The sequence below is a fragment of the Cuculus canorus genome, chromosome 12 (genome assembly GCF_017976375.1).
Source record: "Cuculus canorus isolate bCucCan1 chromosome 12, bCucCan1.pri, whole genome shotgun sequence".
Classification (NCBI taxonomy): domain Eukaryota; kingdom Metazoa; phylum Chordata; class Aves; order Cuculiformes; family Cuculidae; genus Cuculus; species Cuculus canorus.
This window is the reverse complement of record NC_071412.1, coordinates 881,568-904,223: the sequence shown is the minus strand read 5'-3', so window position 1 is coordinate 904,223 and position 22,656 is coordinate 881,568. Positions and strand designations below refer to the sequence as shown.

Sequence of the window (22,656 nt, the reverse complement as noted above, 5' to 3'; positions counted from 1 at the left end):
AAATGCAGCAGCCGTGACAACCGGAGCCTGGCTCTGAACCTGTCTGGCAGCAGCGTCGGGTTCCACGTCCCGCTGCCATCCAGCTCGGACACTGCAGGCCTCACTGAGAACTGTCTGTCCAGAGAAGGGGATCGGGGCTGGGAAGGGTCTGGAACACATGGGTTATGGAAGCGGCTGAGGGACCTGGAGCTGTTAAGCCTGGAGAAAAGGAGGCTAAGGGGAGACCTCATCGTGCTCTGCAGCTCCCGGAAAGGAGGTTGTGGTGAGGTGAGCTACTCTTCTCCAAAGTAACAAGTGATAGGATGAGAAGAAATGGCCCCAAGTTGTGCCACAGGAGGTTCAGACTGGATATTGGGAAGAATTTCTTTACTGACAGAGTGGTGAAGCCCAGGGCAGTGGCGGAGTCTCCATCCCTCGAGGGGCTGAAAAAAACACATGGCCATGGCACTTGGGGACATGGCTTATTGGGCATGGTGGGGTTGGGCTGACGGTTGGGCTGGATGAGCTGGGAGGTCTTTTCCAACCTCAACGATTCTATGAAAATGTGCTCATTTTGTTCAAGTCTCGCTGGACACATGAGCTGGATCACAGCAGGCAGATCCACACAAAGAGGAACCAACAACAAATGTTTTCTTCCATTCTCTCTACACAACTATCACCAGTCATGGCTTGTCAGCACATTCCCTGCGATGTGACCCAGGTTTCAAGTATGAAGAAACCTCCAACAAGAAGATGTGTTTCGCTGAGCTGGCTGAAGTCCACTCTCATGGCACTAGTGATGTTCTCAAGAAACATTAAGATTACCATTGAAAGAAGCCCATCTCACCATGGGGAATGGCCATAAAGCTGATAAGCCTGTGCCAGGTGGGGAGAGAGGAATCCGGGACAGATAATAACCACTGCATAATATACCTGTCTAGAGTCACAACACAGACAAGGCAAATGGCTCACAAAGAAAGCCTTTCATCCTGACAGGCCCCACAGTGCTTCACAAACTTCAAGACAATGTTTTTTATTAGTTCAAAGATGTTGAGACTTCCCCCCCTCAAAGCTCCTTGGTCTTTCTTTAACAAACTTATTCTCCCTCCCCAGAAAATTACAGCAATCTCATGTCATTCCAGCGGGTGTATTTCATATTTTCACACCATACTGCATTACTTGTCACTCTTCTCAATGCTTCAAGTCTGCTTTTCTGCAACCACCTCCTAGAAAGACAATGATGAACTGTGAAACCATGATTCAAAGAGGTCAGTATAGATAAAAACAAAATTAAAAGAGAATGATTCATTAAACCAGCAAAATAATGGACTATTCAAATGCTGGTGTTTAGTTATGAAATCTAGATAGATTTATAAAGAAACCACAAGTTCCACCAAAACAGATTTAGTAATAGGTGGCAAAGATGCAATGCAGAAAGGCACCTCTACACTTCCCTGGTTTCACTGAAATCACCTCTTATTCTCCTCCTCATCTTTCAGGTTACTTAAGTCGCTGCAATCTGAAACAGAATCACGCTTGAGACCCCTGGGTGTCAGCCCTCATTGTTCAACTACGACCCCCTCAGATGCCGCTGCCCTGGACTCACACACACAGTTCTGCTCTTCCAAAACTCAACATCTCCTCTAAAAGGAACATTTTCTAAGCAAGACTTTGTCAAAGAAGGAAGGCAAGTATTTATTGTTACCCTAACAGAAAACAGACGTCCTGTCACCGTATTTCTCTGCTCTAGCAACCATATTTCTAGGCACCACTGTTTTGCCATGGCTTTGCCAGCCAGGCTTTCTTTTGATTACATGAGATGCGCTTGGAACTGAAAGTTTATTCCCTCCTGGCCAAGGAGGAATTTTTTCTCTTTGCGACTGAGGGCACGCACTCGTCATTAACTTGGGCCGAGTCAGACTACTAACCAAGAAGACGGAGAGCTGGGTTAATGGTAGATTGAGTTCAGCAGAACCCCAAATGCTGCTGCCAGCAGAAGATGCTATTCATCACCTCTCAGGCTGCCAAGAGGAGAACTTGACATTAGTCATTGTCAGATACCATGGAGCTCACCAGCAGCGGCGATGGTTTGAAATACGGGTTTGTGGTGCTCAAATTTTAGAGGAGCAGGTAACAAATACCAGTAGAACCGGCACTGTTCCTGTGGGGATCCAGGGACAGAGCAGCTGTCTTTAGACAGATTCGGCTCTCTGGACATTTAATCCACGCTGTGCTAGGCGCACAGGGAGCCTATTTTTGGAAGTCATCTTCCTCTTGTTACAGCCAGGTTGCTGAACACTTCCCAAACAGACCTTCCAGGACAGTGTCTGGCCGCAGAAAATCCTCATTAGTTACTTTTTTTTTGATTATTCCTCTCATCCACACGAGTTACCTTGTTAATTCAAAAAAAAAACAACCCAAAAAATCAAGATGATTAATAAGCCCACATCAGTCTGTGTCAGACTGCGGAAGACATGGAGTAATTCTGGTGTTTGTTATGAGAAGCCAGTAATTTCTGCAAGGTCTGCATTTTGTTGAACTTCACCCAAAAACCTCATCTTGCTCTGCTTCGTCTTCATCTTCCTGTGGGAGCAGAACCACAATCACATATTCCACAGGACTTTGTCAGGTAGCTGTATTTTAAAAGGCTAGATAACGGTTTTTGGCTGCTCCTTTGGCCTTTTTTTGGCTGCTAAAATAGCAGACTATATTTATGGTAGGACACAAACTCTTTAAATGATAACATGATTCTTATCACCCGGGAAAACGTTTCTCCGTGGTGCACCGTACAGCTTCAGAGCCTTCAAAAACATCTTAATATGTGCTCTCTGCCTTGTGAGGTGCTGCTGTTAGGCTCCTTCCCACCTGGTTTTCCTGATGTAAAACCAGAAAAATCAACCAACTCTGTTGTTAAAAATGGGGAAAATGCCGTCACAGGCGAGACTTGTACCAGTCACCGCCCATGAGAGTCTCAAATGGAACATTTTCCATTCCAGCCATGTGCTGACTGAAACCAGACTTTTTCACAGCCTTTTCTGGCCTGTTGCGGGCACAGATAACTTCATTCTTACAAATTTCAGTCTCTGAGATTAATTTGCTAATTTTTACATGTACTTCAGCTACAAGTGATATGAAAATAAGTGCTAAAGCTTAACAGCTTTGCTAATTTGTGAGGGATATGTTTTCACACATACCCTTAAAAACAGAAGATTAAGACATTGTGAACCTGCATCTCACTCAGTTCCAAAGCTCTGTGATTGAGTTTCAGGGGCTTCGCTGATCCCATCACAACCGGGCTGCTTCACACGCTTTATTCTCTTTCATTATTTTCTTTCCCTCTATTTTATTTTGGGTGAAGAGTCTACAAGAAAACCCCAAACCTCACTGACTATTCCATGGAAAGCAATAGGAAGTTCCTGGTCAATATTCCAATTACACAGGGTACAACAAGCACAAGGACCAACAGCAGCAGGTGTCCTGTAAGCCAAACCTGGCAATTCTTTGATTCTGCCCTAAGTGTCACTTACTTCACAAGCTGATTGCTTCCAGTCTGGTCTAACCCACCCCTGCCACTTAAAAACATGTGAGATGCAATGAAATACTGATTTGGTGGCTGCGAAGTAGCAGACACAGCTCTGTAAACAACCAGGGAAGAGCTCTGTGGAGTAGGAAGGCAGTGTTTGTCTGGCGCCTTCCTTTGGGAAGTTCAGATTTGGGAAAAAAGCAGGAACTGCAGCACGATTGATGCTGCCGTTAGGGACGTGCGAGGCACGGGGTTACCTTCTGAAGGGAACCCAGGCAGCACCAGCCAGCAGCTCCGCACACCTGCCAACCCCAGAGGCAACAGGGGAGGCTGCACGTCTGTGTTGCACGGCAAAGGTTCACACGCCGCACTGGAAAATCTGAATGGAACAGGGATGGCTGAAGGCCACTCGTCTCCACACTCATCCTACTGATCTGTATCTAGAGACTTCAAACCACAGAAAGCTACAAGAACAAAACGTGCTGATATCGCCTGTGAGCTTACACAGTTGTTGGGCTTCTTCCCCATCAGTCTCCAGTATTAGGTGCAAACTCAGCCTCTCAACCAGGAACCCCACCGACTAAGCACAGGAAGGACAAGGAGCTATCAGAGGGAGCCCAGAGGAGGCCACAGAGATGATGTGAGGGCTGGAGCATCTCCTGTACGAGGACAGGCTGGGAGAGTTGGGGTTGTTCAGCCTGGAGAGGAGAAGGCTGCGGGGAGATCTTAGAGCAGCTTCCAGTATGGAAAGGAGCTCCAGGGAAGCTGGGAGCTCTTGACCAGGGAGTTCAGGGATAGGATGAGGGGAACTGTTTTCAGCTGAAAGAGGGGAGATTGAGATGAGATTTTAGGAAGAAATATTTTGCTGTGAAGGTGGGGAGGCCCTGGCCCAGGCTGCCTGGAGAAGTCATGGCTGCCCCATCCCTGGAGGTGTTCAAGGCCAGGTTGGACGAGGCTTGGAGCCCCTGATCCAGTAGGAGGGGTCCCTGCCCAAGGCAGAGGGCAGAACTGGATGGGCTTTGAGTTTCTTTCTGACCCAAACCGTTCTATGATTCTATTAAAAATGGCTGTGCCACCTCTCAATGAAAACAGAAGGAGCGCTTTCTACTCTCCAAACCTCCTTCCCCTACAGCTCTGCCAGCTCGGTAGGTGCTTGCTCACTGTGTGTTATGACCCAAGACAGGGCTTTAGGAAAGAAAAGGCAGGCTGCAGGTCAGCGATGCTCTCTCCGGCAGTACAGTCAGATTAAGGAGCTGTTCATTCCCCCACTGGCCTTTTGGTGTCTGTCAGTGCAGAGATGTGAGACGCTGGGGTTTGCAGAGCAGCCAGCACAGGGAGCTCCAGCCTCCCCTTCTCCGGCACAGCTCACTCACACCCACGAGACAGAGTTCGCTGCTCTGACGGCCTGTGGCTCCAGGACAGCCTAAGCTGATCACACTCCTTGCCCTCCCGGAGGCAGCTCTGGCTCCACAAATGCTGTTAAGCCATAGTAAATTGCACTGCTTCAACACAGAATCACAGGAACCAGGGGTGAAATAAAAACATACAACTCCCAGCAGGGAAAAGACAGCTGTAGTAGTGAAGCAGCCAGCCTAGGGCGCAGGGTTAAAGCACCACACCACAATCACCCACGTGTGCCTGCAAATTCCACGCAACTGCTCAGTTGTCAGCGTCCGCCCTGGCACAGTCACAGGCAACTATTGGCACAGCCTTTTCCAGGACGGTGCTCTGGAGCCAACTCAAGCAACCGGCGGGAGAGGGCTGTTCCCTACAGGCCAGAGAGAGGAGCTCACCCTGCAGAGCTGGGACAGCCTGGCCCACCTCACTGACGGGGCAGCACAAAGACCCTTCAGCTCGTGTGGAATCACGGCCACTCCACCACCAACCGCCACACTGGGTTTGTTGATATGATCATCGAAACTATTCAGATTTAAAATTTCCCTTTCGTTTTCTGGCACGTTATTTTAACAAAGACCATCTGGTTACACATTTTTAAAGCAACAGTATTTTATGTCACGGGTTCCCTTTGCTTTCATACTCCTTGATGGGCTGTATTCTGTAGCACAAACATTGATAAGCTTTTCTATACCAGCTGATTATTTTACAGATAAAGTTGATACAACTGCATGGTCCGTAACTGTCCGTGCGTCTGTCAGTCCTCCCTGGCAGATGCGGAACCCACTGACCAAGATCAACCCAACTTCACAGAGGAAGGGAAATTTCAAACACACAAAGTTCCCACCAGTTTTCTGAAAATCAAAAGCTGTGTAGATAAGACAAAACCTTTCAGCATCCCCAACAAGTGAGAGATGGCCACAGCCCAGCCCTCACCCCACAGGGCTCTGGCTGCTCAGAGGGACACTCCACCCCATCTCCTGTCCTAGCCTACCTCTGAGGACAGCTCAGCTCCTCAGCATCAACCACCACATGATCCTCAGCCAGCATGCAAACCCCCCACCACTGGGAGGGAGAGCAAATGGGAGGTGTGCAGATGGGAGAGGGATACTTGGGAGTGGGATACTTGGAATACCGGGGAGAGAGAGTCTGGAGGTGCTGCAGGGGCCGAGAGGGCCAGAGAAGAACAAAAGAACATAAGTCTGTGGGAAAACAGAGCTTTATCAATACTGCTGTTTAAGAGCCAACACAGAACCAACTGGATTATTTTAGCTCATGATTATCTTGCTAAGAAGAATCCTCACTTACGGTATGAACAATAAAATAACTCAGAAATTCAGTTTGAAGAAGAATGCTGAGCACAACATCCATGTAAACGGTTCACATATTTTGTCCCTGAGCATCACACGGGACTAAAACTCCTACAAAGTTGTATTTAAAAACCTGCACATTAAAGTGGTGAAGGGAAACCACTCTCTCCTCATGCTCTTAGCACCATACAGAAAACACACAAACCAGAACTTTGCTTCTTAAACTCTCTCTGGGCACAGAGGACAAAGTAAGCCCACCCAGATTAGTTTAAAGAACCATCTCTGGCAAACCAAATTAACAGAGGAGCCTTTGGTGAGCAGATGCATCCATCCCAAGCTGAGCTGTGGAAACAGTACCTGGTTTGCTTCTACGCTCCCGGGGCTGGCTAAGGGCTTGCTGAGGGCTTTTAGCCCTCCTTTACAGCCTTTTCACATCAGATTTGCCCCTTTTCTATCCATGCTGTGTGCTCCTCCCTTCTTTCACAAGAGCTTAACACAAACAAACACTTTACAAGCGGCGTGGCACCTTCTGCCCTCTCACAAGACATCCCTTAATATAAATCAGCATCGGTTTTTCAGCCTGGATCTAGTGAGAGGTTTTGAAACAGATCATCCCACCTACAGTGCTTTGGTTCCCATAAGGGAGCGCTCTTGGAGCACACCAGCTGGAGTCCTGACAGAAACTGAACTGGAGGATACACTTCAACCACTGAGGACATGGGACCAGACGGAATCAAACCCTCCGCAGATGCAAACAGCGTGGGCACCGAGAGACTCATCCCACAGCCCCGCTCCTCTGGCACCACACTTGGACAACATGGATGAAGACAGACAACACTCGGTGAGCTGATAAAACAGTAGAGGGTTTATCAGCACAGTTACTTTAGTTCAAAAATAAAACTGAACCATCAATGAAAGTAGCCCTTCACCCCTCTACCCCAGTAACTCTGACAAAACAGCAGCGATCGGCACACGCAGGCATGGAGCCTTTCAGATCCCAGCGAGCGGCACACTAAGAGCCACAGGCACTGCTCTGACCCTTCAGCACCTGAACTACAGGGGAGCACAAAACAGAGAGGAGAAAGAGCGCGCAGCAATCTTCTCCAAATACCTTTAATTTTGAAAGCATGGACCACTGATGACAAAGCTTATTTTCTAGTCTTACACAGGTTTATGGTTTGGAACCCTATTATGTGAATTGACTCCGGATACTTTTATATTAACTATTCATCTTTACATTTAGCACTATCAAACGTTTTCTAGGTATAAAACAAACCAATCCACTATCAAAAGGGAATTATCTTCAACTAAGTCCCAACAGGGCAATTAAACATAACAATTAATCACAACACCTCATCACCCCAGACTGTATCTTTACAGCCCATTTTTCCAGCTGAGTGCTTGGTGAGGAAGCTCTATGCTCCCCAAGCAACACGAACCTAAGTAACATCCATGAACTACAGTTGGTTAGAAACATCACTTCAGCTACATTCAAGTCACCAAAAGTTTCTTCTAGATCTATATTTTTAAGGAGATAAACTAAAAGTATCAGGATTCCACTAACTTTCTTGTTTTCTTCTTGAACATTCATTGGTTCTGTCCTGATAACCAAAATAAATAAGCTCTTCTGAGCGTATTTAAATTGATTAAATTACAACTGCTTGGCCTAGACAAGTTTAAAGTGTGGAATAAGTTGAGCTAGGTAATTCCATCAAATACACTATATTTAAATCTAGTATTCACAAAGCCTCTTAGTACGTTTAATGTTCTCGTAGATATTTCTGCTATTTAGAAATTACCTCAGTTACTTCTCGTATACTTTTTCCCCCCTCTTAAAAACATAAAAACTTTATTCACACTATGCTTTTCTTCAACAAGCACGGAAAGAACATAACTGTTGCCCAAGTAACTACTCCTAAGCAGCTCCCTTGTATCCTCTTTATCCACCTCTGAACTTGTGACAGATCCTCTTCTTCCTTGCGTCTCAGACTCCACAGACACAGCCACGCCGCTGCAGGACAGGCATCTTAGCCACATTTGCAACAGAGAAGGAACTCGGCCCTCACCTACAGGATTTACCTCCCTCCCGGGTGATGGATTTGAATCAAGTGAGCAGCCCAAAGGTGCTGTTGGGTATAAAAGGGAGGCTGCTGCACCTAAATGAGTTTCCCCAGCATGGCAAAAGTGAGAATTTCGCAGGGAAGGGAGAATAGAGAAGCAGCTCAGTGTTATCTCATATGAAAAGGTGATGGGAAAGTGAAGGGAGGACAAAGGAGATGACAGAACCACTGTTACCTCGAGTCAGCCCATTCCTTCATGAGAATGAATGCTTCAAAAGCACCAGCTCCACGATGTAAACTACAGAGGAGCGAGCCTAGAGGAGGCGAGGAAGGATGAAGCAAAATTCCACTGCATGCGGTAAGAAATAACTAACTGCACCAGCCACCCTGCTCAAGCACCTGTAGCCCTGCACCCCACGTGGCAGGACTCAAATGCCCTCGTAGCTCCATCCAGAGCAAGGAAATCTCTGTTACTGCAGCTCAGGCAGAGGCTCCCCCAGTACAACACTGCCTGTCAGAAATGCAAAAGGAGGGAGGACACTGGTTCTCCCTTGCCACACACAGCTGGGGTGACAAGCCTCCCGGTGAGCTCACACGCAGCTCGTGCTGGCAAATGGAACCGCTCCGTGTAAGGGTCTCTACAGGAGCCACGCTGGCACTGCAGTGCCAAGGAAGTCCCTGTGGTACAGCCTGACCCTTAGATTGAATTACCCACCTTCCTCTAATTCACACCTCCTCAAACACAGGGTGAATCCAAACAATCACCTTTAGGAATAGCCTAAAGTAAACAGAGTCATGATTTAGACTGAATCAGCGCAGCTAAAGCTGAACTGCTTAGAACAACTGCTCTGATTTCATGTGAGGTCTTGCTACTTTATTCACTCAATTAGATGTTCCTAAGTAAGGATGGGTTCCTTTTCTTTTCTATAAGGCTTCCAAGATGACGACGTGCCCTGCACTATCGCCTTCCTAGCTTTCCTCTGCTAGGAACGACACTCCTGGTGCACGGCCATCGCGTGTGTTCATGCACATAAAATAAAGTCAGTAATTTACAAGCAAATTCTAACCCAAACGTTTTGGTCTTAGATGTGTTTTCTCTCACTTATGCTTGTTATATTGGCAATGAACAGTAGGATGTATTTTTTAGCCACTTTGTGCTACTTTAAGTAAGCTTCCATAGCTTATTTTCCAGGTGTGGTGGAGTTAACAGCTCCTTTTAGTTCTACTTATTTTCACGATAATGTTTGTACTTAAAGTTACGCTGCTACAACAAACATTACGAGTTCACAGCTACAAGTGTATTGTGCCTTCTAACTCAATTCCTCACCCAGCAAAGAGAAACTGTGACGGAGCTCGGGCCGTTAGGGATAACTTCAATCTCCATCATCTCTGAGACGTGCAACTCTGGCAACCGCACCAGGTCAGATCTAACACAACAGGTAGGCAGCTTCCTAAACGCTGGCTGTAGGGTTACTTTGAGCTTGATGCATAGAAACGCGAGTGATGGCGCTGGGCTCTCACAAAACTTTCCCCATGGGAGCTGTATTTTTTATGCCTCAATACAGCAGAAATCAATGTGGCTTCTGAGTGAATCCCATCCACCAGCGGCTTCCCGTTTCCTTCCCTTGGGCAGTGTGGCCATAAACACCGACCCATCAGATAGGAAACTGAGGCAGCCAGGGAATCCTTCAGATCCCATGCCTGACAGCACTGACAGAGGTGAAAAATACACTCCAGGCTGACACCCAACATGTTATGTTCTTACACCAGACCATCCTGACAAGCATTCTCCTTGGACCACGAGGTACAATGGAAGAACTTCTTATTTTCTGCAGTTAAGAGGACCTTATTAAAAGTAATTACTCAAACCGATCTGATTTGGAAGTAATCTGTTTAGGAAAAGTTAAGCCTGCCCTCTGGGAAGCTACTGCTCTGCCTCTGGAACAACTGCTTTAGATGGGGATGATTTCATACTCAGTGTTTCAAGTGCTATTGAAAACGTCTTCACCTGTGAATGAAAAAATGTTTGTTTCTCTAAAATACTGACTAACGGCCATCAAGGCAGCTCGCCACGTGAATGACCTGTATATCAGCTTCCAAGTACCTCATGGGGCAGGAGTCTTGCCTCCACACAACCAAAGAGAGACGCAGCACTGCAACTTCGACTGTGCTCCTGCACGTGAACCACATCTCAAAGCGCTCTACAGGACAACAAGGTCACAATCCTGCTCGCCACAGCCGCCCTCTTTACACAGGCATGAGAACAGCTACTTGCTCCTTCATGGAATCACAGCGGCAGGACTAAATTTAAATAGTATGCCCCTAAAAATTGTAACCCATTAATGGTTTGATTAATCAACTATGCACTTAGGGTGCACATTTGCACTGTTTGAAGACTTAACTGGGATGTATAAACATCAAATGAACTCTTCCTATATAATATAAGAGAAGCAATCTTCTGTTTACAATCTACAAGAGACTGATGCCAACACTTCAGCAGCGACGTAAGCTGTCAGCAAGTGAAAGAATTTCATTCAGGCTCAGTCCTTTACTTTCCGGGCTAGCAAGAGTAAGAACCACCATATCTGATCTGCTCTCAATGATGATTCAGAAAGGCACTTGCCTGAGAGGAACGCTCCTAAGAAAGCATGGAATATAGATTGCAGACACAGGAGGAGTAAGTGTGGGGGGGACAGCAGCCTGTAATTCCGGGATAATCCTAGCAGTGCTCTGCTGACATTACCAAAGTCCAAAAGCCACGATCGAGAGGAGCTGGCTCCCCTAGGGAGACGGGGCTGAGAACATGTGGGACAGGAGAGTTTGCACAGGGTCTGAATAGGGAAAGCTGGAGCCGTTAACTGGAAGAGGCAATTTCCGAGTGATACAATCATACCAGCTTCAGCCAGGATCTTGAAATCACCATGATGACGTTCTGGAACGTCCAATCCCTCCTTCTAACGGGCAAGAAGTCCCAGGCTACTGTCAGAGAACACAGACGGCTAGAAATGCCCTTTCCTTTTAACGTTCTGCTGAATTCCAGTCCTACTTGATACACGCTGCTTTTGCAGGCCCACAGAGCGGCTGGTTGGGAGGGAACTCTGGCGGTCATCTTGACCACCCCCTGTTCAAGCTCTTCTTGCCAAAACCATTCAGTTTGACTTCCAGTGTCAGCTCTTACAAACTGCGCAAGTTTACAAGTTATTGCTCCACTTACACCCACGAAAAAGTTTCCTCCACGTGAATGAAATATTTGCATAGAAAACTGTTAGACGAGCAAATGTAATTCTTAAAGTCTTCTGCAAGCCCTGTTGTTGTTGCCAACCTCAGCAGCATCGTGAGTGATCAAAGAAAATAAAAGCCCATACGGCATGGAAAAACTCTCCAGGAAGAAGACTAAGTTGCCTTCTGAATTCACTTTTTTTGTAACCGCTTAATGCTGTTCAGCCTGCAGTAGCGTCATGTCAGTGCTCTGGGGCATCCAACAGCGGAGGGAAGTTATCGGCACCGGCAGTGGAAGACTGAAGATGGAAAAGTGCCTTAAAGTTATGAAAATGCATGTGGAATGTTTAGATCTTCAGAGAAATGACCCAACTGCACCACTACCTCTCTGGGACAGACTGACAGGAGGAGCTTTTCTTTAACGAGAACCTTCTCAGATGAAACAGGAATGTGAGCTTCGGCGCCGACTGGAACAGGATCAAGTCTTAACTAAGTTCCACACAATGTTTTCAGGGGAAAAGTGGAGAATGTTTTATGGAATTGAAGCCTGGATTTGGCTTGTGTCCTAGAACATACATCTCGTTATGAAAACTGCTGAAACTCTTTTTAAGCAGGCAAGCCACAAGTGTCCTTGGAGCTAGCCAGTCAGCTGGAAGTCACACAGGCAAAGCCTCCAAAGTGGAAAAGCTTCAATTGGGGGGGGGGAGAAGGCGAGGGAGGGGCAAATAATCTTGGAAGCATATCTGTTATACAGAGCTGTTCACTTGTGCCTACAGCGTGAAGCAGTTACAACTTGTTTTCTGCTATTGTCACAGATCCAGCGCGTTACTCTAGCTAAATCATAATCTCTTCCTGCCTCAGTTCATCCATGTGTAAACCTGGTGCGCTAACTCTTACCTTAATGTGTCATGGGGCTTAATTAATAACACTTAGGTCTTTTAAGTCCTCTACAAACATTAACTACTTCTTGTAACAACTCTCGGAGGTATTATTATCCCCATTTTACTGATGGAGAAATGGCAAAAGAGGCTATGACTCGCCCAGGGCAACAGAGTAATAGTTCTGCTCAGAGATCCTCTTCGTGGACCGCTGTACTCTGACAGCAGAAGCTTATCAGGAAAGGCAAAGTCAATAATTACAATCTCCAAATTACTTTTAAAAGTGCACCATAAGCAATTAGAAGACTGTGAAAAACACCCACCAGAAACAACAGGGTTAGTTTCAGTACAAGCACTACAATCACCGTCGCAGAGAAAGAAACCTGGGCACTTCTAGGCTCAAGCTCACCAAAACAGTCACCAAGGAACAGGTAGACCTGTCCTGTCGCGTGCTCCGGAGTACCATCCACGGAGCAACAGTCTCGCACAGCGCTCTGCAGCAACGCAGCAGGAGCAGATAACCGATGCGGTGTGCCTCACACTCACACCTTGTACCAAGTTCCCAGTGCTGACAAGGGTGCGAGTAACGGGTTTGGACGGTGGGGGTCCCCCTGGCCACCCACCCCGCTGCTTCCCTCTCGAGTGACAGTAGATGGGAGGGTGGTGTTCCCGCTGCCTGGCTGCGCTGGCATCCTCCAGAACAGTACTGCCACACCTCTAGGGCAGCCCTGCCAACTCCCCCTTGGGGCAGCCTTGCCATCCTATGGGGCAGCCCTGCCATCCTATGGGGCAGCTCCTCTGGCACCCTATGGGGCAGCCCTACTGACACCCTCCAGGGCAGCCCTGCCATCCCATGAGACAGCCTTGCCACCCTATGGGGCAGCTCCTACGAAACCTTATAGATCAGGCCCACCAACCTATTATGGGGCAGCCCTGACACCCTATAGGGCAGCCTTGCCAACACCCTATGGGGCCGCCCTGCAGTCCTATGGGAGAGCCTTGCTGACAGCACATGAGGCAGCTCCTCTGACAACCTATGCGGCAGCCCTCTGACACCCTATGGATCAGGGCTGCCATGCTATGGGGTGGCTGCTCTGACACCCACCCCATAGATAAGTATTGCCATGCTATGGGGCAGCCCCTCTGATACTCTATGGATCAGTGCTGCCATGCTATGGGGCAGCCCTTCTGACACCACATGGAGCTGCCCATGCAGTCCTATGAGGTATAGCCCTTCTAACACCCTGCAGATCAGCCCTACCAAACCGCTATGGGGCAGCCCTGCTGTACTATGGCACAGTCCCGCCACTCTATGGGGCAGCCTTGTCACCCCATGGATCAGTGCTGCCATGCTATGGGGCAGCCCCTCTGACACCCCATAGATCAGCCCTACCAAACTGCTACGGGGCAGCCCTTCTGTGCTATTGGGCAGCCTTGCAAGCCCATGGATCAGCCCTGCAGACACTCCATGGATTAGCACTGCCATGCTATGCGGCATCCCCTCTGACACCCTATAGATCAGCACTGCCATGCTGTGGGGCAGCCCTTCTGACACCCTACAGGCAACCCCTCTGACACCCCATAGATCAGCGCTGCCGTGCTACGGGACAGCCCCTCTCACACCCCACGGATCAGCGCTGCCACGCTGTGGGGCAGCCCCTGACACCCCACGGATCAACGCTGCCATGCTGTGGGGCAGCCCTCCTGACACCCTACAGGGCAACCCCTCTGACACCCCACGAATCAGCACTGCCGTGCTACGGGGCAACGCCTCTGACACCCCACGGATCAGCGTTGCCGTGCTATGGGGCAGCCCTTATGACACCCCACGGATCAGCGCTGTCGCGCTATGGGGCAGCCCCTCGGACACCCCACGGATCAGCGCTGCCGTGCTGTGGGGCAGCCCTTCTGACATCCCACGGATCAGCGCTGCCGCGCTATGGGGCAGCCCCTCTAACACCCCACGGATCAGCGCTGCCGTGCTATGGGGCAGCCCCTCCGACATCCGACGGATCAGCTCTGCCGTGCTGTGGGGCAGACCCCCGGCGCCGCAGCCCGGCCGTACCCCGCCGCCCCCAACCCCCGCCCGCCCGCCCCGTTACCTGCGGCCGGCGCTGCCCGCGGCTCAGGGCCCCGGCGCGGCCCCGCGGCGCCCCGCGGCCGGCCCGCAGCCCGGCGCCATTTCCCGCCCGCTCCGCACGCAGGACCCGGATGGCAGCGCCGCGCGCGCACGCGCCGGGGCGGGGGCGGGGCCGCGCGCGCGGCCGGGACGGGGCCGCCCCAGGGTGAGCGCGGAGGGGGCGGGAGAGCAGGGAACGGGGATGAACGGGGAGGCGGGGAAGACGAGAAGGGGGGAAGAGGGGAAGGCTCTGAGGGAAAGGTGGGGGGAGGGCGGGCGGGCGGAGCGGCTGGGGGGATGTAGGCAGCGGGGGGGGGAAGGGAGGAGGCAGGCAGGGGGAGCGCTGTGAGGTGAGAGCAACCGGAATGGGGGGGGGGGGGTACCGCCCTTATCTGCCCCGGGGGGGCAGGGAGGAAGAGGGGGGCTGTGGGGTAGGGGGGGCTCTGAGGGGAAAGGGGGAGCTGCGAGATGATGGAGGGAGCGGGAAGTAGGAAAGCCGTGAGGTGAATGGAGGGCTCTGAGGGGAAGGGGGGGGCGAGGACCGCTGTTAATGGCTCTGAGCGGGGCGGTGTGTGTGTGAGGTGAGCGGAGAACCTTGAGGTGAGGGGGGTCGGAGGGAAAGAGAGGGTAGTAAAAGGGGGGGAGGGAAGGAGCGGGGTAAGGGGGGGGGGAGCTTGAGGTGATGGGGGGGAGAGATAGGGGAGCCGTGAGGTGAAGGGGGGGCTCTGAGGGGAAGGGGAGGCGGGAGGTGATGGGGGGGAGAGCTGTTAATGGCCCCTAGCGGGTGTGTTTGTGTGAGGTAAGCGGGAAACCTTGAGGTGGGGGGGGTCGCGGGGAAAGAGCGGGGAAAGGGGGGGGACTTCAGGTGGTGAGGGAGCCGTGAGGTGAAGGGGGGGCTTGGGGTAAAGGGGGTCAGGGAGGCTGTGAGGGCAGCGGGGAACAGGGGTATGAGGGGGGAGCTGTGAGGGGAAGGAGGGGACACCGCTGTTAATGGCCCCGGGGAGGGGAGAGGTTGGAGCATGGGGGGGAGCTGTGAGGTGGGGGGCACCTCTGAGGGGAAGGGGGGGCTGTGAGGTGATTGCGAGGCGAGATGAAAGGGGGGCTCTTAGTGGGCGCCTGTGGGGTGGGGGGCATTAAGCGAAGGGGGCAAATAGGTGAGGGGGCTCTGAGGGAAAGAGGGGGCGGTGAGCGGCAAACCCACCCTTAAGGAACCTGCTGTGAACTGCCCAAGCAGTGCAGGGAACGAGGGACTGCTCCGCTCACAGAGTTTTATTTTCCGCAAAAGGCAGGGCAGGGCTGGCTCTGTGCTTGGAGCTGCTCTTCCAAGGTGCCTGTGGAGCCTTGCGTGGAGCTTTTATTCCCACTTTCTCTTCTTTTTTTCTTTCCAGGCATCCTCTTTCGGTGTGAAACGCTGAGGATGCTGCGTGCATTAGCGTTCCAGTGAGGGAGGCAACTTGACTGTCTCATGGTGTAACGTAGGGGGTTAGAGTTGTGACTTGCATCCTATTGAACTTACGTATCCAACTTTTCTTTCCATGGGTGATCACTGTTATCCACCAAGCTTTTTAGGCAGAGCTCTGCAGTTCTCAGGTTAATGCATGTAAGCATGATTTCTCCAGGTATTGCTCAAAATGGAGTGTTTTTACAGAAGTAGCTTGTTCTCCGGTTCACCAGGAGGCAGAAGTGCACACTGGGGTTGCATATTTTCTCTTTTTCCTACCTGTTGACCGTCTGCTTAACTTTTAAACCTAAATCGTGTTATGAAAGTCCTAGCTCTCCAGTCACTTACAACATTTGTTGGCTTGTTAAAACCAGCCACACCTGCTGCTGTGAAGCCAGGGTTTGGTTTAGAATTCTACCACAGGACCAGAGGACTAGTATTTAGCAGAAGATACCATAAAGCTGACTTAACCATAGTTTCTGAAGAGAAGAGGTAACAAAAAGGCCTTGGAAGCAGTGTAGTGCTCCTCCAGAAGAGGCAGGTATACTCCTTTAGATTACTGAAGTGTTTCTAAACACAGTCATTAACCATGGAACTTGGAATATTTTGCGTATGATCAGCTGTGAAAAAGGATAGCTTGGACATGTTAAAGCTCAGTTGGGATTGTTTGTCAGTCCAGCCAGAGGAACTAGTGTGGCAGGATGGCTTTGGGATGTCTCATAGCAAAGCCCAAGAGAACACTCGCTGATACCAAGAAGGTGGGAGTTTGGAAAAATGGTAGGTGGAATGAGTTTTCAGACCATGTAATTAGAATGAAAATAGGACTGCAATTCCAGCTACGGCACCTGGTGCTTCTCAGCCCGATTCAGAAGTCATGTACTGCTGGGGTTCCTCTTTCATGTGTCAGGACCCACCTGTAGGGATCAGGGCATCCCGCAGAATTCTGTTTCATTAGCTAAATTGTAAATCTTGCCTTGTATGCTTTGCTTTTTCAGGGGAAAGGGTTTAATTCCCTGGATAATTTTTGGAGGTTTCCTTTTAAGTTCTCTCTAGAATGCCAGCATCCTTCTTGCAGGCACTATGCGATGCTCCGAGTACAGCCCTCCAGTCCAGTTTGTTTTGCCAAGGTGAAAGCAACCCCAATGTGACTGAGAGACAGTTGTTCTTTAAACACAACAATGGTTGTTTGGGTTTATATTTTTAAAATTGCCTATTTGCAGCAATTGTTTCTTTTGCTTATCTGAAGGGACTCGGTGTTGTTTAATAGGTATCTGCTTAATCTGTTGTTTAACAGAACCACGCGCTTGACTTAAATGAGAAGCAGCTTCCAGGCTGTGCCTCCACGTCTGCACTCCAATCTGTCTGTCCAGGAGCAGCTCTAGACTTGCTGTTCTCACTGCTTACACTTCAGCTGACAGGGATTGGAACTCAGATGGTGCCGCATCCCCCTGCAGAAGCACAGATTTAAATGAACCTTTGTGTTTGATCTAGCACAGGGCATCACTGAAGATTGTCATGAAACAACTCTCTAGGGACAGAAATGCACATCCATAGGTAGGCAAGTCCGTTTGGGGAAGATAAATTGCAGTGTCCCTGCTAGCAATCCCGCAGTGGCTGCTTGGGGGCAGTTTGATACAGGCTGAGGAGTGGGGAGTGCTACGGTTTCTGTGTTGGCGTGAAGGTTTTGCGTAAATATCATCCTCTTTCTGGCTGGCTTGAAAATCCCCCGGTGTGCTTATAAGTAGGTATACACGTGCCCCTGATTGGGTTTCTTTGGGGTGTTCTCCATTTTATTTAAACCACTGCTGTACATAAGAAATACGGTCTCCTTAATCCTGGAGACACCTAGGAAGCCCTAGCTGGTGCAGCACACTGAGTTGCTCCACAGTGACACACAGCAGCACTCAGTCTCATGCTTTCTAGTTTATTGCAGTAAGATTTTTGATCTCATTAAATATTCTCATTTTTCTCCTCAAATAACTTTCCCAGGTTACTTAAAGTTTAACTTCAAGTTACCATACTTTGGCCCCAGGTTTTTTTCAAGTTTGTCATACATCCTGGAATCAGGATTGCAATTGACTGCTAGATTTATGGCATGCAGAAATTCATGATACAGATAAAGCAGAAAGTTGTCAGAAGTGGAATTTCCTTAGAGCCCGGTTTTGAACAGTGAAATGGATTCTACTATGAACTCAGGGCCTCAAAAACCTTACTTCAAGTAAAATAGTGGTTTTTGATCCAGCTTTTAATATGCAAAAAAATAGCGGTATTAAATTTATTTGTCCAGAAGTAAACCTTTTATAGTCTCTGTTACATCCATTTCTTTGCCGTAGGAACAGCTAAGAACATTTTGACAGCTATTAATCAGTTTTGTTATTCACCATTTGGAGGATACGCAGCCAGCGTTGGTAATACACACCTTGTTGTGAGCACTTGGCTCCTGGTCCTCACAGTTCAGTTGTTGCTGCCTGAGAGACATGGTTTTGGGGTAAGAAAATGTCATGAGTTTAAAGACAACTTGGGCTTCTCTTATGGCATCTGGAACTTGAAGAAAGTGCTTCTCTCATGCTTTGTTGGGGTATGTGCAGGTCTGTAAACCCCTCAGTTGCTGTAAGGTGTTTGGGAAGGGGTGAGCTTGTGGCGTGGAGGTGAGTTCTCACATGGTCAGTGCGTACCACCCAGGGGGCTGTTGCCGGCCATCTGTGTGAGAGTGCAAAGAACAGTACATGATGTGCACAGCAAAGCGCTCATTAGTCGATGGACCACCAAGGAACAAGGGGAGACTGGGCTCCTCGCCCTTCTGCACTGGTGTGGCCTCTGGCGGGTCAGACATTGAATTGGATGGGAGGCAGATTTAAACATAGAATGCCAGGTTGGAAGAGAGCTTAGGGCTCATCTGGCCCAACCTTTTAGGTGATCTATAGTTTAAATTAGATGGTAAACCTCTCTCTGCAGAGGTCCACGTGTATCACTGTTAAACTGAAGCAGGAATGCGATGAGGTATGTGAAGTGGAGTCAACCTCGTGTGTTTCCCAGGCAAATGCAGCTGTGATTCACTGAAAGCGTTTAATGCTGTGTTGCAAAACACTGGTGTACAGGAGAGCTTTTGTTCTGCAGGCTCTGTGTGTTTCACCAGTTGTGATGTTATCTGTGTGAAAATGTACAATGATAACATTTAATAAAATACATACAGCAGTGGTTACAGAGTATCTGATTTCATCTTGTCGCTTGAGTGTTCTAAGTGTTTGAAGCAGAGTGCTCTTTGTGGCTACTAAAATTCTGGAAGATGTGGCTATTTTAGGTTTATTTCACATAAAGCCGGTTTTTACCTTTTGGTGAGACATTGCCCACCAGTTTGGTTTTCCTCATGTTTAAACTAAACCAGGTTCATCAGTGAGTCTTGGCTTGAGTGGGATCCGTGTAGCTCCAAGAAAGTCTTGGCAAAGCCTGGTTACTGCACACCTACAGAATTAAACTGTTGGGTCTGGAATAAACGGAGTGATTCCTGTGCCCATTTGCTGGAGGCGCCTGCATTTCTCACACTTGTTGGAGTCACCCTTCAGCCTCACAGCCAAGCCCTCAGCTCGCTGCCCACTGTTTTCCTTCTGCTCCTCACCCAGGTGCCAGAATTTGTGTAGTCGTGGCTGTGCTGAGCTTTTTCCCACTAAGCAGGATAAACACCCGTCTCGTTTCACGCTTTGTGGGTTTGAAGACTGGATCAAATCATCTAAAGAGGAAAACTTTGTCTCCATCTCTTTTTTGGGGGAGAAGAGAGAGAAAGGAAACATTTGATGCAAGGAGGAGGGGAGGAAAACAACACTGGTGGAGAGAATATTAAGTGAACTCAGGTTGTGGTTTTTTCCCCTCCTCAACAAGCTGAATTTTTACCAGCTTCAGATTTCCTGGGTGTCTCTGAGGTATAAGGGAGCACTCTGTTTTAAACTGAAACGCAGATTTATTCTCTGGTTTTTCCCCACCAAATTGATTTGAGCTGTCCTAATGGAGGAACAGTTGCATAAGCTTTGAAAGTTCAGATCCCATTTGTATGCTAATGTCTCTTCAAGTTAGATTTCTCTTCAGGGCTGGGCATAAAAACAAAGCACTGCAATCACTTGCTGATCAAAAATGACTTAGGAATATGTATTTTCTCAGTTTAACCTTGGGCAAAATATTTTTGGCATCACAGCATTCATTTACATGGACTTGTAAGCGCTTTTAAACCACAGCCTCTTGTAATTGGGGCTTTTACAGTTTGGTTACTTATGCAAAGTGCAGAGGGGTGTTGGTCTCCTGTACTTTTACATTTGAAATCTTTAGGAAATGGGGCAATTGCAAGAATTTTCTTGGTCTTTTGATATGGTATCAGTTCCACTGCCTGAGGAATTAACTTCCTCACTGCAGCCCTTAGATGTTAATCAGTTTATACCTGTACTGTGATTTGAAACTGTACAGTGGTGGTGTTTTTCGTGTTTCAGTGGATGCAAAGAATTCATGAGACACTTGGAGCTATTCATCCAAGAACGCTGCTGCCACAGTCTGTGGTGTATTTATTTTTACTCACCCTTTTATTCAACAGGATCCAAACTGTGGGGTCTGAGCCTTGTCCCTGGAGAAGGCAGACACCTCGCTTTCTTTAACCCATGCAGCTCTCGCAGGTTTTGGAGAGCTTTGGAGACGGATGATGAGTTCCTGCCAGCGTTTCCGATGCAGTTTCACCACCCCGAACTCCTGGGCTGACAGCAGGCCAAGCGCAGGCAGCAGCGGGATGCAGTCAGTGCCTGCGCTGCTTCCTGGGACCTGGCAGCTGCAGCGGGAGTTCCTGTGCGTGGCTTTTGAAGTGGTCCAGGAGGGGGGTAGAAAAGGGTGGAATTACATGGGCGACTTCCAAATGTGTGTATGTTCAGAGAACACTTCCAGTGCCTCTCTGTTGGAAGGGTGGATGCGTTTCTTTGCTGGAAATGCGTTTGCTGGATATTAACACCGAGAGTGTCATGACCTGGGCCTTACTGAACGATCTGCCTAGAGCCAGATTGGAATGGGTTCAGGCCTTCGCCTCCCGGATCCATCCTGCTTCTCTTCAGGCACCCAGCCTGGCTGGCCGGACCAGGAGCCCCTCACACACGTATTCCATCAAAAACCGGGGAGGCAGTTCAGTCTCCGTTTGGAGGAGCCTGTTCCTTGCCACAAGCTGTAATAAGATGCCCGGAACAATGAGACACTTCACACATGATCCTTGCAGAGTGCTGAAGCTGAGCACTGTGAATCAGCGCCTTTGTGCCAGAAACCAGCTTGGCACTGCGTGTGTCTGTCCGTCTGCTATTCACCAAAGAACGGCTCCTGATTTTATTACAGCTTTCAGTATGATGTTGATTAGTAGATTGAAACATCAAAGGCAGGGAATTGAAGCGGAGAACAAAGTCTTTGGGTTTTCCCTTACTAACGCCTTGCAATGTTAGAATGTATTGCAGAATGATCTGAGCAACTTGGACGGTGCCCTGACCGCAGTTCAGGTGCTGTCGCAGCTCTCCCCTGGTGCCTTCTTGTAACCTTTTCTTTTTCTTTCGAGTTTCAATACGTGCTTTGAGGTTCAGCCAGCTTGGCCTCTAGAAGGGCCCCGGGCCTGCCTGGCAAAAGCAATCACTGATCAGTAAATCTGGTTGGAATTCGTGTCTAAATGCTGGCTTTTTCACACCTCTATGGCTCAGAGTTAGGCTGAGAGGGCAGTGCTCATCTTTACCACACTTAAAAACATCCACTCCAGTGCAAATGCCCAGCCGTATGGGATTGTGAGGTGAAAAAGTGTGTATGGGAATGGGATGAAAAGATAGGGAATGGTGTGCTGGTCCTACTTCTCCTGAAATGCATCCTCGTGTATGGTTATCTATAAGATGAGCCTTAGAACCAGAGTCCGCCTCTGGGCCAGGTCTTGTGACACGTGAGACCCTTTGTTTGATCTGCCTGATAAACCAGTTCAGCAGCAGCCAGAGCCTGGTTTACTTTGGAGTGCTGGTGGCTGCAGGGAGCAGATGCTGAAGCAGCTCGCTCTGCAATGTGTCAGCGTTCCGGGTGCTGCTATTTCCATGGAAACAGGTATTGGCTTAGGAATGGCACCGGGATTTAAAAACTGCATTTTGGAGAACAGCCCCAAGGTGCCTTGGTCGTGGTTACTGCTCAGTGCCGCCAGCAGTGCTGAGCGGAGCCCTCCTGGGGCTGCTGGGGGACTCAGGCAGGAGTATTTTAACCTTATAAAAGTGAGTGAATGTGTGTTGGAGAGAACTTTGTTAGAAATGACCCGTTTCTTTCATTGGGTTGAGCTCACTCTTCTGCACACCCAGAGGCGATGGCAGTTATCACTTTCCCGGGCCTCCACCTTCCTCAAAAGAGGAGAGAACGATGGGTTGAGGCTGGCCAAGTACACTTAACCCCAACCCCCCAGGTGGCTTATGAAACACTGGCTGCTGATTTCTGAGTCTGCAGTCTTCAGCAGCATGGGGGAAATGCAGTGAGGCCCCTTTGCCGGTGGGGACACTCGCTTTGGGAACAGCTCGCTTGGCCGAAGTTGTGACCCCAGTTCGGCATCGCTACAGCATTAAATGGGGATAAACCTGCGGGACTTGTCGCTTCCCAGGATATTGCACAAAGAACAGATCTCGCATGAAGTTGAGGTCAAGGGGCTCCAGGAGCTCCTGAAAAGTGAAGATGCCTCTGTTTGTTGTCTTGCACCTTCAGCTG

At 49.1% G+C, this 22,656-nt stretch overlaps 1 protein-coding gene across 1 annotated transcript in view; it reads right to left on the bottom strand.

Annotated features, from left to right (window-relative positions):
- Window positions 1–14,595, bottom strand: part of CTDSPL2 (CTD small phosphatase like 2) — a 39,913-nt gene extending 25,318 nt beyond the window's left edge. Inside the window, 1 exon segment of the mRNA XM_054077140.1 lies at window positions 14,467–14,595. The gene's annotated coding sequence lies outside the window, so the exon portion shown is untranslated.
- Between the last annotated feature and the right edge of the window lie 8,061 nt (window positions 14,596–22,656).